The 12204-nt window shown below is 36.1% G+C and overlaps 1 protein-coding gene across 11 annotated transcripts in view; it reads left to right on the top strand.

The window, feature by feature from the left end:
* MEF2C (myocyte enhancer factor 2C) overlaps positions 1 to 12204 on the top strand; it is a 143999-nt gene that overhangs the window by 8001 nt on the left and 123794 nt on the right. The gene's annotated exons all lie outside the window — the stretch shown is intronic.

Below are 12204 nucleotides of genomic sequence, written 5' to 3'. Positions count from 1 at the left end.
ACCTGTCTTTTAAATTAAATATCTTAACATGTACCTTAATATTAAGATGTAAGAATTAAGCAGAGAAAGGCACTTTGCCAATATTTTACTGGAGGTCTGTGGAGAATTGCCTAGTCACAAAATGCATTTTCCTACTACATATCTGATGATAAATTTAATGGCAATTGCCTTAAATTATATTCTAATTTCATAGATTTATTTTAAAAGGGGTATAAAGGTGGCCAGCAGACCAATTATGTTAGACAAAAAAATGTGACTAGCTTTCTTTTTATTGGCACTTTGCAGGGTATTGTGGTTGCAGAGGAAAGATGTTTATATGGAGTATAATAACTCTAATCCCTAGAGGCTTGGCAGGGCATGGAAATATAACCACCTGTGAACCAGTTTGAACCTCTGTGTTACCGGCTGATTTCAGTTTCAAACACTCATGTAATTGGCCACTTTGGAAATATGTCATTTTCAAAATTATTATTGTTAGACAATGCTTAGAACATTGTGCTGAGACAAAAACCAACCAACCAACCAGAAATCCCACAGTGTTTCTTATTTTAACTGTTTTATTTAAATAATTATAGAACTATGACATAATATATATATTTTCCTCTGTATTTGGGTGAAATACGTCATTCATATTGGGTCAAATACTAACTCTTATTGAAGACACTGAAAGACTTGACTAAGTAAGAACTTCAGGTTTGGGCCCTAAATCCAGAGTGTCTGTACTCCTGCAATACACGTCATTTGGTTTTAAAAATCTGACATACATTTTTTACTGTTTATCTTATGGACAGTATCTGAAGGACAAATCTAGGGCCTGATCATGCAAACCTGCATTCATGCAAGTAGTCCTTAAATAAGTCCCACTGATGATGGTAGGACTACCTGTATAAAGATAGACAATTCATGTGAGTAACAGTTTTCAGGAACAGGCCCACAGAGAGAAGATCCTAAATCAGATGTCTGTCTGGTAGTTGTCATAAGATGTGAAAGAGTAGAGTCCCATGTTACATTTCCTTATGAAAGAGTACAGTCGTAACCTACTATCCCATGTTCTCGGAGTTTTTCTCTTTAGCCTGTTTGACCAAGAAAAATCCAATTTAAGTTTAAACATGCCTTTCAGTGTTGATGCTACAATAAATGAGGAACAATACGTGAGATTAAAATCTTTCCAAATGATGTGTCTGGATTGCCAATTTAGGAGTACCTTACAGTGATCAGACAAGCACTTTTAACTTTTTAAGCTTCTTCCAATTTCATAGTAGTCTGAAGATTCTTCTAAAAACTTTTTTTAGTGCATATATCATTTTTCTTGATAAAGTCCTTTTATTTGTGTGTATGTAAATTACGCATAGAAAAGAGAGAGGAAGAGAGAGAGATGATCAGGTAAACAGTTTTATCTTGTGAGTTTCAAACATTTAGTGCCTTGTGGACAAACAGAAATTAACCTTTCCAGACTTTTTCCAGAAGTTCATCTTTAAAAATGTTTGATTGTGAATGTTTTTAACTTCTTTGTGTACCTCTGTAATAGGAAGGAATAGTTAAATAACTACGTAGAAACTTAACAGTTGCGTAGAAGTTTCAATTTTTTTTTTTTTTTTTTGCCATTTAAAGTTTTTCTTTCTTTTACTCTTTTTTGTAACAGGTTAATTTTTCAGCTGATAGGTAAAGTAGTACAGTGCATCCGTAAGAGTATTTCTGTATCTTGTTGAGCAAAAAGTCATTCCCTGATCTCGAATGCACAAAAGAATGTTTTATGATTCTCAACTACCTTTTCACCTGTTGGACCAAGCTTCTAAATTACACATTAATTTACCAAAAATTCAAAAAAGATGGTTTGGTGTTGTTTTAAGTACACTGATTGTGGAAATAACATAAATAAGATACTCTATAATAAAATAAAAGTTTTATTGTATTCATTGATGCAACATTTTGGAGTATAATTTTTGTAATGCACTTCAGGCTTCTTAAATCCCACAGTGTAATAAAAACAGACATTTTTCTACATCTACATTTTAGTCTATTTGGTGATTTAGAGACAAACCTCTAAAATTAAAACCAGGTTTATTTGTAACTCAAGAGGTAGAAAACGTTAGCACTAAGATTAACGATATCAGGTTAGTCTATGAAAGGGTTAACAATATATCTTTGCATCTTATTTCAAAAATAAAACATGTACAGAAGAACTCTGGTCAGCATGCACGATTTAACTTGTAAGTGAAGAATTGAAATATTTTAAATACTCTTTTTTTCATTTTATAAATATAGTAATTGCCTGGCTTCTCTGAAAGGATTTAAGCTAATTTCTGAGAGCTGACGGTCAATATGTTACATGTGGACAGGTGATTAAAAGCTAGTGTCTTCAGTACTGTACCTTAATCTCCCGGTCGCATTGACTGCAGTGCAGTAGAGCTTGGCTGTTCACTGGGATCTGTCATCTTTAGGAAATCAGACCAGCTTATAGAGGCGATTCACAAAACCAACAGTGACAACAAAGTCTTATGTGCCTTACAAAAGAAGGATTAGGCAGTTCTCATGTCATTTTGATCGGACAGAGATAAAAGCTGATTGCTGCAGCATGGCAAGGCACACGTCAATTTCAATTGATTACTATATAAGGATACTATAACCCTGTTGCTTAGTCATTGTTAAATACAATTCAAAGCAGGGAAAATTCAATTTTGAAATGATTGGTTTTATATGATGTGATAAAAAAATGATCCACATGGAGCATTGTTGCATGTCTTTCAAAAAATCAGTTTATTCAACACTTGTTGAAAATAGACTTAACGTTTAGAGTATGTGAGTGTTTTGCAGGCTTTTTTTTAAAAAAAAATGGTTAGGTGATACATCCTTCAACCGTAATTAGATCATTCTTGAAACTGCCTGAGACTATACTAAATTCGTAGCACTTATCCTACTAGGAACATATGCAGATAGCATCTGCATTTTACAATTTAGCAAAAGTGTGGCACTAAGCATCAAGTAAATTATCTTAGTTCCAGGTATATTCCATTATATTTTAAAATGTAATATTCAGCTGTACTTTGTGTTACATCTGTAGACATCACAGTATGTTTTAAAAAATAATTAGCAAATCAAATGTGGGCCTTTTTTCTTTCACTACAATCTAATTTGGCAATATAATATAAAGTGTTCCTGTTAAAGTTATGACATATATACTATACCAACATTTGGAAGTATCAGACTTTCATAGATGACTAGTTCTGGTAATGTCTTACCTTTTTTGAAACTGAACTTCTTTTTTTACCCAACTGATGCCTCCTAGTGTTTCACATAATAAAACACTAATGAGTCACCCATAAATGTAAACATTGCTTTTTCATTGCCTACATCTGATGTGATACATAAAATTAACATTTATGTGTTCAATTTTGTGTGATATTAAAATCAGACAGGAAATTCCTGTAAATGAGATGTTTCATCTCAATCGATACTATGCACACATTTACAATTTTTCTTTAACATTGTTTAAGTGTATTTTGGAAAGTTTGTATCCCAGATAGAGAGCATTTTCTGTCTCTTTTACTTCGCATGTATATTATATGAACTTTTGAAAGTATTATAGGGCTCAAATGGGGTTTAAAAAAGATGCTGATAGTTTAGCTTTTCCATTTTTAAGGCCCTGAAAATATAGCTGCAGAAGAGTTTGAAATATCGTGGAGTGCCTCACAGCCAAATAAAATTAAAAAAGAGAAAGAATGTTGCGAGACTTGCCGTCTTACTTCAAACCCTAAAGCAGCATAAAATAATTAATTTTTGTCACATTCTGTAATTATTCCTGTGTATTTTATATCTGAATAAGTAAGAGAACAGTATTAATCTAATTTTTAAAGGTTTGGAGCATCCACAGCACTCTGACTTCAATGAAAGCTGCAAGTGACCAGCACCTTTGCAAATCAAGTCTTTTATATATAGATGAATAGAGTACGTAGTGGTGAAAACTGAAATACAGCTTTAGATTTCCACAAGTTTGATATGGCTACAACATGACTCACCAATACTTGAACAAAAATATGATTTTATTAGATTAATACCATCTGACAGTAGAGAATTTTTTTTGGAGGGGAAAGGGGTATGATATTCAAAAAAGTTGTATAGCACCAAGGTTTTTGTGGCTCCAGCAAACTACTGTGATGAAGTATAACTTAGTGGACTCCATTTGAACGGTCAGGTGCAATTTTATAAGGATGAAGAAGAAAATAGGATTTGTAGCAGTTTTGCAAATTTGAATGTCACAAGATTTTCAGTAAGGTATGAGAATAGCATAACTGTGACCTCAGAGATATAACATGTTGTTCTAACGCTTTGAGGAAAAACATTGGATTTCATAAATATTTGGCTTACCATGTAAGTTACAAATAGATATAAAGAGAGTGAGACTCCTTACACTTTCACAAATCTGAACTTTACCAATTAAAAAATCTCATAAAAGTTAATGTCTTTTTCACAATGCATATATAACACATATAGGTGTATATTAACATATAAATATATATTTTTAAATATTAAATAGTTATGGTCATATCCATGTATGCAACTCCCACTGAAATAAATTGGAGTTTGGCTTTAGATCAAGTGCAGCATCTGGTCTTGATTTAGTTGGGGATTGGTCCTGCTCTGAGCAGGGGGTTGGACTAGATGACCTCCTGTGGTCCTTTCCAACCCTGATATTCTAGGATTCTATGATTCTTTAGATTGCATTCTGCCTCACTCACATATCTGTCGCATTTATGAATAATTTAAACTAGGGATCAACAGTATTGGGATCTGCCATTTATTTAAGCCACTTGTAATTGGACAGTATCCCAGATCTTTAAACTTGTTTGAATCTTGGAAACACTTTAAAGTATGAAAGAGGGTTCATCCTTCAAATTGCAAATTTGCAATTGCAAAGAAGGGATGTAAGTCTCCCACAAGAACTACTGTAGTTGCACTGCTTCTTCCCTTGAAAAGAGAAAGTAAATTTGAAAGATTGAAGTGGAGAGGAGCACGGAGAGGAATTTTTTAGGGCAGCTCAAGTGTGGGGAGGGTATGTCTAGGAGTATTAGGCTGAAATTAAGCTAAACTGAGTGTCAGTAAACATTTCCTTACAGTGACACATATTTAGGTTGCGGAATAATGTCCTCGGGGAAATGGTAGAAGCCCTATCATCTGAGTTATTTATAGTACCTGAGAATTTTTGAGACTCTGCTGTAGGGAACAGTCCTGTAATGGCAATGGGGTAGACTAGAGGACCCAATGGGCTAGATCATTGGCACTTTGTGCCATTGCAGTGTCATACAGGGGGCTTAAAGCTGTGCTAGGGCTCAGCATGTTGGCTATGGGGGCATGGCAGGGTTGAGGCTAGAGAAGGAAGAGATTCAGAGATCCTGACCAGCGGAGCAGCTCCTAGGGAGCTCAGGTTGAGGCAGCACTGAGGCAGCCCCCAGGATCAGGGGTGGTGTTGTCTTGGTAACATAAAGTCCCCCAGTCCTCTTTGTTCCTCGTTTCCTCGTGCATCTCGAGTTGCTTGAGTGAAACTGGAGCTCTACCGTAACATGTCTTTTCTGATTCTAATTTCTTTGATTGTATGATTTAGAAGGCAAAGTTAACTATAGGCATGATTATTAAAATATATGCTATTCCTGGAACCCAGCCATGTTTATCATGTATCTCTAATGCCATGATCCAGAGATGTACAGTTAGGCAAATCAGATTAGACGTAACACTATTTGTGTTGTTTCCATAAATATAGGAAGGATGTATGTCATTTGTGGAACCAATACATAGTATTTGCAGTATTTGCTTTTAAACAGTCAACCAATACCAGTTAACAAAATCTGTATAAAGGACATGGTGGAGGATTGTGCAAATTGCTTGGAAAACACATCTACAAAGTAAACTTAATGCAGCATGTTGTCCATGGGAAACATTACTTTATAATGACAGAAAAATGCAAATACTAAGGAAGCTTAATTGATTTTAATTTGTAATAAATTATATTATTCTTAATAACAAATGAATAGCTATTGTCTATAAGTAAAATAATAGTGCATTAGTCTAACCTAAATAACATTAAAACATTTCAAAGATCAGCACAAAAATTAAAATGGTCCAGATTGTCTCTAGCATAAAAAGCCACAGAAGGGCACTTTTTACTGGGGAGTCTGTAAAAAAAATGAATAAAGCTTGGGTATGTTCTGAAAGGGTGGAGGGGGACAATGTGTCTGGTTCACACCTTCACAGGCCTGCCACAGCTCCATCCCCATCTCTTGCATGTCGCATCCATGTAAGGGTGAAATATGTGTAGTGGGGTGGATTCCCATGAAGATCTTAAGGGTGTGACACGATCTGGATCAATGTGTGGGACAGTATTCAAATGCACCATAGTGGGCACAGTTGCCAACTTTCACACGGTAAATAAGCACCCTGACTTTCACAATAAGCCAAAAATCAAGCTAATACCATTTCAGAACAAGGCCAAAACAAGCCAATCCCTAAGGACCCCAACACTCTATGTGATTAGATCCCCCCAGCATGCAGTCTGGGACTGTAGTGGGCCTGCTGTGCACCCCTGACTCTCTCCCCCCCTTGCCTGTGCTTGCCCCTTTCCCGTGCTTGCAAGGAGACAATAAAAAAAAGAAGCAACAAGCTACAAGCCAAAAACTAGCCAACAAGCAACTCACAAGCCAATTAAGCCAAAAACAAACCCAATTTCTGCATTTTTTTCGCGGGTTTGGCTTGTCTGATAGTGGGTCACAGCCTTTAGTCTTTATATAAAGCCTTATCCCACAGAACAAAATTTCCATTGATGTCCACAGGATTTGGCCTACTATGAATAGTCAATAATCATGTAGAATAAATAGGGCAACAGTTTCAACAGTATCTTTAAACACAATAATTTAAAAGTGTTTTCATCGATATGAGGAACTGATCTTTGAAGCAGTTTTTGATGAGATCCTGCATTACCTACAGACTGTTCTGAGAGAGTGGTCTGATTTTCTTCTTTTATCTTGTTCTTATGTATAAGATGCAGATGAAGAATTGATATAAGTTATGCACATGGGTTTGACTAAAAAATAGGTTTATTGCCCCTCCACAACACATGAAACAAGTGTTAAATTGCACATGTACCCAACCTTCTGTACAACACACTTGATATGTTGGAATACTGGGCCAGAGAATACAGCCTTACAACTGCTTACAAGATATATAGCCTCATCCAAAATATACATGCATAAATGCCAGAGATCAGAAATATAACTCTTACTGTTAATGAGGTACTACAGAGTGGTAGATTCATTTAAAACTAAATAGAGTGAACCAGTATATTATTAAATTACTTAAGAGTAAACATTTTAAACTTTCTATAACCTGGGGCTGTTGGATCACGGGTAGTATTATTAAATGCACTGCAGCTGCAGTACTAGCTATTGGAACTAATTTAAAATTATATTTTTAAAGAAAATGTATTAATTAGAAAGTAGGATTCAGGGATTTTTCAAAACAAAGTATGATTGGCTGGCTCCCTAATTTCAACAGAGCTGCTTTGTGTTATATATATTGAAACTGTAGGGCTAGATCCTCAGGTGGTGAAAATCTGCATAGCCCCGCTGAGATAACAATGCAGCTGAGGATCTGGGCCTGAGTTTTTTATCCTGATTTGAGCAATAATGAGGTGCAGTATAGAATCAGTATGAGTAGTATGATGTGCAGTATAGAATTAGAAGTATAAACCTTTTTAATTTCTGATCACATCCTTTGTGTCTTTGGTGAATATTGCGGTGTATTTTTGTGCTTTTGATTACTAGAGTTTTAGTGCAGCAAAATGAGAGCTTTGTGCCATCTGCACATCCAGATATAGTACTGGATATCCCATCTAGATGTCATTTTCTACTTCCAACAGTTCTTTCAGCACTGAGCGCAGATATTACACTCTTTGGTAGCACAGTTCATTTCCCACTCTAGCGTACTCACTGATATCTTTCTGGAAGTTTACTTTTTTTAAAAAAAAAATATATTTAGCGGAAGGATACGGGTGTGGCAGCGGGTGTGATAGATATCCCTAAGATAGAGAAGAGAGATAGAGGTAGAAGTTAATTTATTAATTTAGCATGGCGTTTTTAATGCCTGTGATTTTATGCTCTGCTTCTGTACCTATGGGAAAGAACATCACTGATACCATCTCACTGGACATTCAAAGTGCATTCCTTACTTAGCGTCATTCTGCATTACTTAATAACAATGTAAAGTGATACGTGATACGGCAGTTAGGTGTGACACAAAGGAAATATTCTGTGGTCTGTTTCAGAAGAGCAGCACTTTTCATTATTCTGGCCTCTTCTTGACAGATCCTAGCCACCATATTTGAGACAAGTGGTGATTTTATGATTCTGACTATTGCTACAAGTTACTTTATTCCATTCTGTAAAGCATTAGCACTCTGTTCTACCACATTTTTTAACACACACTGTTCGCTGAGGACTAAGGTTAGGTCAATAGTGAGACCATTCAAGTCTATGACTATCACAGATAGAACCTGAAATAATGCCATTCCAGATTGCTGAGGAAACGTAATTGTGTGGGCACTGGGGGAGAGAATGTTTTCCTTCTCCTTTCCTGGTGACAGTAAGCCATATGGGCCTTTGATCACCATCTTTCCTTTGCTGGATCAGAAGATTGGCCTGTAATTTAAATGTTATCCTAAAAAATGGCACTTCCATATTTGATTGGTATCACTTGAAAATGAAATGTAAATATTTCAAACAGGACACTTTAAACTCAACCATGCTCCTAGGTAAGTACAAGTTTGTGAAGATCTCCCTACTGACACATTTACAAAGCAAGGAAATGTGGCATTCTATTTTCATATATAGGTCCAAACCTTAGTCTTCGGTGTATGAAACAGTTAAATGAGTAGCCGATATTGTGCATATACCCAGAGTCTCAGATATTTTGAGCTGTGCATCAATTCAAGCTAGATATCTCAGATTAGAAACTGGCTCTTCCACTGAAAATGTGAACCAACATATATTAATTTGAATTCTGAAACACAATGCATATTTAATACTTGTTTCTTTTATTTGGCAAAATCATCGATATCTAGAAGAGAGAGTCTCCGAGAGTCACATGCAACCCATTCTCATTTATTTCAATAGCAGTTGAGAACAGGTCCTGAAACTATCATTCCTAATCAGAATTTCTGACACTTCATACTTTGGGGGACAATACTACTTTATAATACAGACTTCTTCTAAACTTTCTTTTACATATTAATTCAATAACCATCATTCCTAAAAAGGTGCATATATAATTGTTTTCTTTTGAGGTAATAAAAGGTATTATTTAGAAGACCTACTGCCTGTAGGTTAAGAAAGATGGTGTAGTTGATAGGCTGTTGGACTAGAACTCAAAAGACCAATGTTTAATTTCAGTTCAGCTACAGACCCACTTTGGCCAATTCTCCTAATTTGCTCTGTGTCTCAATTCCACATCTGTAAAATGGGTATAAAAATTCTGTACCTCAGATGGAATGTGGGGAGGCTAATCCATTAATGGTGGTGCGAAGTTCAGATGCTATGGTGATGATGGCCATATATGTTCTTATCTTATCTAACATATAGAGCTGCTAGATTCAACATAGTCTAAAAATTTAATTTCCCAAACACAATTTCCCTTCTACTTATATTATCTGAAAAGTATGTTTCTTGTTACATTTGTCTGTCAAGTGCAATGGACAAGAAAGAAAATGCCTTTGGTTTTGGTTTTGAGACTTCACTTAGGGACCCTCCCATGTATATGCAACTGCTTATTTTACCAGTAGTCAATGGGAGTTGATGGTGCCCAACACCTTGTGGGATCAGGCTCTACAGAAGTACTGTTGTCTCATTCTAATTCTTTTTCTTGACTTGAGAAGTGTCATGCCATAGCTAGCAGAACTCAATATAGGAATGACAAATTCACATAGGTGACTAGATACTATGACAACGAGTGTGCTATAAATGACTAATAGATAGATTATATATTCTTTGAGGCAGGAAGTGCCTCTTCAGGTGAGGAAAAAATTGCTTAAAGAAAACTTCCTTGAGTAAGAATGTTAAATAACCCTTCTGATGAACAAAATGTGAGAACAAATAACTCAAAACTAGTCATTACATGCCTGATTTCAATCCTCTTCAATGGAGACCTGGGTGGTCCGTTAGGAAAGATCTTGTGGCCTAGCAAGCATGCTTCCTCAGCCAGTTTCTGAGACAGTTAACATTACTGTGCTGCATACATAGGTGTAAATCCAAACCTGACTTCCTGAATTATTATACTTGAATAAATGAAGAAGAATAACAAATCTGGTTAAAAAATTGTGCAGATATTCATTCTTAACCAGTATTTATCTAAGAACTGTTTAAAAATTGAAACAGATTATAAGGTAGGAATATTGTGTTGCCATGGTGAGATTTTTCACTTTTTTCTACAGTTGAGAAATTCTGTCCCATTTTATAAATATGGAGAGGACCAGCATGCACAGATATTGATATCTGTATTTGAAAGAGTATATAGAATGCAATTGAATGTAAATTGGTATAGCTCCATTGACTTGAGCTCCAGCTGATGATCTGTCCCATCATATCCTGCTAAGAAATTCTTTTGTATACAGAATCGTCATTTAATTCTGTTAATTAACATCCTCCTGCTTTCCCCACCTCCACCCTGACTCTATCTCCAAATTTGGTAGAAACAGCGGTACCACTGGAATGCAACATTTCAGAATAGGATGACCCTTGCTTTCTCTGCCAGATCCTGCTTCTGGTATGAAACACTGTGGGAGCATGTGTTGGTATCTGATGTGACTACCAATCAGTGGTCAGACATTCCAAATAGACTTTTAGACAGTTAGCAGAGTCCCTATCCTGTCACTGCACTTGCTGTGTGTGCGTCATTCATAGCCCTTGAGGTGGGATGGATCCTTATGGTGCCCAGTCAGTGTGAGCTATAGTAGAGCATCTTGCTAGCTGAGGCAGTAGGAGTATGTATATGTTCATCTCAGCTGAATGTTAATGGTCCTATGTGATGATACACATACATTTTATAAACATCAAACCAAGATTTACTGTGATATTTCATAATTCCATTTTGCTAAATGAGGTAAAATTGTGTTGTTGTGATTCTGAAATACAAATAAAGTCTCTAAGGTGCCACAAGTCCTCCTTTTCTTTTTCTAACAAATAAAGATGTTAGGCATGTGGTATGCACACACCACAGCAGTGGAGGCTGAAATTGGGTCCCCTTTAGTCCTCATCAGGTTTCCAGATGCTCTAAAGAGAAGATTTTCGCTGTCGAGGCCAGTACATACTGTACAATCTTTAGTCAGCTGGAAGTTGCTCCTTTTTGTGCCTGCAGAATTAAGCAAGACTGGATGTTAGTGTGAGATTCAGAAGAGTTTCCATGTTCTCTCATTAGGGGTACTGTTTTCCTTTTTTTTTATGACATATTAATTTCCATGTATATCTTGTCTATCTGTGACCTCATCTTTGTATCATACTTCAGAGAATGACAGTTGTATGAATTAACTTTGTTTTTTGCACCCAGAATGAGAGACTTTCATTTTAGAAGACCCAGCAAGATTCCAAAATCCACTCCTGAACATGGAGTACAACAACCCTGTTGCCATGATGGGCCATTCTCTGGGATTGCTATTTAAACAGCATTGGAGGCCAGATAATACCTTTATATGTGTACACGCTGTCATAAACATTGGTGCAAGCCCTGGCTGCATCCACTCCAGTGCAGAATTTGATCCTTGGAGGAAATATTGTATCATATTGTGCAGTAGGGCAACAAGTATCCCAGTGGCAAATGACCTACAAAACTGGACACTATTAAAATTGCTGTCTAGGTGGATTCCTTGCCATTCCTTGGTAGGCAAATACATAAAATATTCCATTAAAAAACTACATGAAGAGAACATTAAGGTTGCATTGTTAAACACTTAACCTTCACAGTTAGGGTTGCAAACCAATGAGCCCTCCAGAGCAATCCTGACAGTAATGCTGGAATCTTTGCAGGTTTGGATACACACCCTCAGCTCTAGAATGTCAGAGATAATGAGGTTGTAACAAAATCAGCTTACCAGTTTTGAATGTAAAGATATGTCCATTCAAACTGTCAATCTAAACCTTCACTATTTTACTATTGTTAGATTGATAGCAG

The sequence above is a fragment of the Lepidochelys kempii genome, chromosome 5 (assembly GCF_965140285.1).
Source record: "Lepidochelys kempii isolate rLepKem1 chromosome 5, rLepKem1.hap1, whole genome shotgun sequence".
In the NCBI taxonomy this organism is placed as follows: Eukaryota; Metazoa; Chordata; order Testudines; family Cheloniidae; genus Lepidochelys; species Lepidochelys kempii.
Note: the sequence above shows the minus strand (reverse complement) of the source record. Positions and strands in the feature narration are given on the sequence as shown.